The following is a 5,662-nucleotide window of genomic DNA, read 5'->3' as shown; positions in this document are numbered from 1 at the left end:
CCATTTGACTTTCAAATCCATGTCAATTTAACATTTTATGCCACAAAATGTTTTAATACTCAATGGAAAATTGAATTAACACTGGCCCACCTACTCCAGACTTCTTTAAGTGAGATCATGTTTGCGTTGTTTAAGACATTTTCAGTTTGCTATTTTGATTCTCAGTCAAAAAATTATAAGTTGATACATCATAAAATTAGAAGAATATAAAATGATAACAGATAAAGATGAAGCCCAGCACCTTGCAGGTGACACAGCATGTGTGAGGCTGATAAATATGGACATTCACTGGGTCCTCTCGGCCAGGAGCTCCTCTCCAGGAATGCCTTACCCAAACTCCCCTAACACTTATAAGTCCATAGAACTTGGATTCAAGCACAAGAAACAATAAGTGGTGTGGTGATGCCCAGTCTGAGGCATCTGAGTTAAGGCCATTTTAAGGCACTTTAAAAACGTTCAGTCTTATTCCTCCCATAGATTTACCACCTCAGAGATTTTGGATGAGAGGAATAGTAAGCAAAAAGAAATATCCAGGGGAATGGAGAAAGGCAGTAAGAGGGGACATGAAAAATACTACATAGACTTCTGTCCCCTCTTCCCATGGCTCCTGGTTATAAATTAAATGGTTTGCTCACCTCAAGTAAGTATTCAAAAGGCACGTCCTATGTGCCAGCCCTGTGGCAGTCGGTGTCTTAGAGGCACTGGCTTCTTGCCTCACAAAGCCCCTGCCTAATGAAACAAGCTGAAGAAGAGGTCATCTGATGATATGAAGAAAAATAGGAACAACTTAAAAGAAGTCAACTGAAAAAGCTCGTTGCTAAAATTTTAAATACCTTTGTTAATTGCCCAAACTTCGGTGGACTTAGAGAAATGATTGCATTTTAAATATAAGGCAAACGATAGTGGCATGAATCATAAAATAAAGGAATGCCCAGTGATTGGGCAGAAAAAATCAAAGACGAAGGAAGAACAAATAGTGTAAGAAGAAAGGAGCAGGTGCTTCAGGAAGCTGCTTGAGAACATCGCACCATGTGTATCATCAAGCTTCAGGAGCTACTGGAGGTCCAGGGTACCCTGGAGCCCGGACTCTTCCAGAGAGTCTGGAGTGGAAAGCGCTCCAGTAACACTCTGATTTGAATTTCTAATGAATGCCAGCTCGGAGGACCTCATCAACTGACTACCATACTCAGTCATCTAAAGGACAAAACCCCTATGTGGCCTGAGAGGGGAGGCTTTCTTCCTTCCCCGACTCAGTGCTTGAGCAGTACCTGGAGTGACAATAACAGGAAAAGTAGGATGTGCATGAATGACACCCATGATAATCCTGCTTCAGAAAGCCAACAAGATCACTCAAGACCCCAGTTTCTTTATTCCTTACAACAACTCAGCTCAGTGAAGACTGTCATCAAACCCATTTTTCAGGTGAGGAAACTGAGGCTAGAGCAGTGAAGAGATTGAGCCAGGAGTCAAACCCAGATGTATCTGACACTAAATCTCCAAGTCTCTATACAACCAAAGGTTGAATCTGAAATTGATGGCTTCCTTATTCTCTTCAATCATTTTCATGTTAACTGATTCCACAGTTTATAAACCTGAAAGAAGTTAATCTTGGAAACTATTACACTTAAATTAGTTGTTCACACATTTCCATACTACTCATTGTCCTTTTTGCTGACAGTCTGCTGCAGTGGAAGCATAACACCAAGGATCTATTTACTTAAAAAAAAAAAAAAAAAGACAGCTTTATTGAAACATGATTCACATAACATACAATTCAGCCATATAAAGTGTGCTATAGCTGTTAGTATATTTACAGAGTTGTGTAAATATCACCACTATCTAATCTGAGAATATTTTAATCATCCAAAAAAGAAATCCCTACCCGTCAGCAGTCATTCTTCATTCCCTCTCCCTCCAACCCTGGCAACCACTAGTCTATTTTATGTCTCTATGGATTTGCCTGTTCTGGACATTTCATATAAATGGAATCATACATGTGGCCTTTATGCCTGGCTTTTTTCACCACATGTCTTCAAGTTTTATCCATGTTGTTGCATGTATCGGTACTTTATTCCATTTTATTGCTGAATAATATTCTGCTGTATGAACATGCCACAGTTTACTTGTCCACTTAACAGTTGATAGACTTTTGAATTGCTTCCACTTTGGGGCTGTTATGAATAATGCACTAATAACATTAGCTCTATTTACTTTTAATTCATCACACTCTTCTTTTACCCTAAAAAAGTTACTATGATCTCCCTAAGTCTGTGACAAATTACTGGAAACTAAAAACACTAAAATCCCAGGCAAGAGAGTAATATACGTATCATATGTAGGGTGATCGACCCTTCCTGGTTTGCCCAGAATTTTCTCACTTTTACCACTGAAAGTCCGAAATTTTAATTCCAGGCAAACCAGGACAGTTGGTTGTCCTAGCCTGGGACTTAACCCAAAAGGCAATTCTAGCAAAGCCCACTTCCTGGGATGAGCTTTGCCATTTCTGTTGAAGGTATAGTTATATATTTTAAAACTGGCTTCTAGCATAACAATAATTTTACATAGTTTCATTTTAGTAGAAAACAATTATTCTTTTAATTCCTACATGGTGAGCAATACCTGAAAATTTCACATACACTAATTTTAAAGCTATTACATAAAAATGTACACACACACACTTTACTGTGTGTGTGTGCGCATGTGTGTGTGCGCCGTGTGTGTGCGCGCACCCGATATTTTTTAAGACTTATTATTTTAGAGGAGTTTTAGGTTCAAGGCAAATTAAAAGGAAGATACAGATATTTCCCATGCACCCCTCCACACATGCACAACCTTCCCCATTATCAACATCCCTCACCTGAGTGGTACATTTGTTACAGTCGATGGTCCTGCATAATTTTTAGCTGGAGTACTAGTTAACACGGTGAGGTGATGAAAAGACCTCCCTAAGCTGAAAAGCCTCATATCCACAAGGTGGCAGTGCAATACCCATAAACCTAAAGAGAATTGAAGTAAGGCTATATCAATAAAACTTAATTTTCTGTTTGAACTATATACTGTTATGGGGAAATGGATGAGGCAAATCAACTACTTGTCATATCAATAGCTTTGTTTTATGCTGGTAAAGCCACATATGGTTAACGATTGATGTCTCCAACCCACAGGTTTAAGACAAGAAATACAAATTTAGATTCAACTCTTTTATAAAACTGTTTTTTAATCACTTCTGACATAATTATAGACTCTTAGGAAGCTTAGAAAGCACAAAATTCAATGTTTTCTTCATTTTTTCTACCAAAAACACAGAGCAGTTCACATTTCAGATTCTACACAGACTTTACCCGTTTTCCTCCACTTAAGGAAGACAGCAAAATTCGGGTGAGAGACAGGAATATTGTAAGGATATTCTCTATTTATTGTTAGTTCACATTATTAAAGGGTAGAGGAAAGTATGGGCTACTTTCTTTTGCATGACAACACTGAAATTGCTGAGAAAAGCAGCTCCGTTACAGTTGCTAACTGGTGCACCAGGTCAGCTTTCACCTTCTGTTAATAACAAGGCGCTAGAGACTCAACAGCCCAGTAAAGATACATTAGCAAAGGAGGAAATAAAAAAATACGGACTAAATATGATACTAATTGCATATAGTCACAGCCTCTTCCTTTTTATTCAGGTTACAGTGTTTGTGGAATGAAAAGCAATCTGATTTCTAAGGGCTCTTTACTCTGGAATCTGTTTTCTTCTAGGAGTCTTGAGTCCTAATCTGAGTGGTTTGTCTTTCGTTTGCCCATGTTGACTTGGACATTTATCATGGCACTGCTGGAATTCAACCATGTGGATAAAGAATACCTAACCTAAGAGAAAGTAGGTAGCATATCTTGAAAGTCTTACCCTGCTCTGTCTGTGAACTTTTGAGATTCTAAATGCTCACTTCTACAACTCTTCTAAATACAATCACTGTATAGTTACAATTAGATTGAAGGAAGTCACTTTTGTTTGTTTTTAATATTAACAAGTGCTCTTCAGGACTGCAACCCACTTGCTGCAGAGGCTCTTTGAGGCATAAAATATATATCTAGGACTGTGAAAGCTGCTATCCTTAAAAAATACATGTGGTGTCTGGGTTAAGGAAAATGTTCCCTAAATTGTATTGCCTGATACAGATGAAGTGATCAGCTGCTAATTAGTTACCACAATTACTGGCTTCTACAAGAGGCCAGGGACTTCCCACAGACGGTTTCTCAATAGATCCTGAAGTTTATATAATAACTTCCTGTTTGATAAAGTAGGCCATGCAAACATTCTTCTGATATGAATGATGCTTTTGAGAGCCATGTCTTTGATGTTTCTTTTAGGGATGGTTGCTCACCTTTGTAACAGATTTCAAAGGCCCATTCAGATAACTTGCCTGTTGTTGATTGCTCTGGAATTCAGTGCTAGCAAGTCTTCTGAGCTCATTAAGATTTGTCCCCAGGAACTTCCCCTGGAGTTGCCTGTGGGGACCACTGAGCCTCTTGCTTGCTATCAGAGAGATCATAAAAGAGATGAGCTTGTCTGGGAAACATCTGCATCCCTGCCCTAAGAGGCAGCATGACAGAGTGACACAGGTCCTACCTCACAAGTTAGAAAGTTGGAGAGCTCTAGCCCCAACCCTAGAACTACTAGAACAGAACACTTGACCTCTACCAAAATAAAATCAGTGGGGTTTATTTGTTTTAAGGTATCTTGGTTTTATTTATTTACATTTTTATTGTGGTAAAAAAGCACATAACATTAAAATTTACCATCTTAACCATTTTTAAGTGTTCACTATATGCACATTGTTGTGCAACAGATCTCTAGAATTTTTTCATCTGACAAAACTGAAACCCCATACCCATTAAACAACAACTCCTCTTTTCCCCTTCCCCTCAGCCCCAGGCAACGACCATTCTACTTTCTGTTTCTAAAAGTTTCACTAGTTTAGATACTTCATTTAAGTGGAATTATGTATTTGTCTTTTTATGACTGGCTTATTTCACTAAGCATAACGTCCTCATTGATATTACAGCATATGACAGGATTTCTTTCTTTTGAAAGGCTGAGTAATATTTCATTGTATGTATATACCATATTTTCTTTTTATAAACTAAGATATAATTGACATATAATTATTGTGTAAGTTAAAGGTATACAACATGTTGATTTCATACATTTATAAATTGCGATATGATTTCCACCGTAGTATTACTGTGTTTCACTGAAAATAAGGCCTAGCCGGACAATCAGCTCTAATACGTCTTTTGAAGCAAAAATTAATATAAGACCCGGTCTTATTTTATTATAATAAGACCGGGTCTTATAATATAGTATAGTATAATATAATATAATATAATATAATATAATATAATATAATACCAGGTCTTAATATTAATTTTTGCTCCAAAAGATGCATTAGAGTTGATTGTCTGGCTGGGTCTTATTTTCGGGGAAACCAGGTAGCAGACACTTCTATCACATCACATTTTCTTTGTCTATTCATCTGTCGATGGACACTTAAGTTGGCTATTGTGAATAATACTTAAATGAACATTGGTGTGCAAAAACCTCTTTAAGATCCTGTTTTCATCTTTTGGATATATACCCAGAAGTGGAATTGCTGGATTATATGGTAACTGGGTT

Source organism: Rhinolophus hipposideros (assembly GCF_964194185.1).
Source record: "Rhinolophus hipposideros genome assembly, chromosome: 3".
NCBI classification, from domain to species: Eukaryota; Metazoa; Chordata; class Mammalia; order Chiroptera; family Rhinolophidae; genus Rhinolophus; species Rhinolophus hipposideros.
This window is presented reverse-complemented; position numbering follows the sequence as displayed.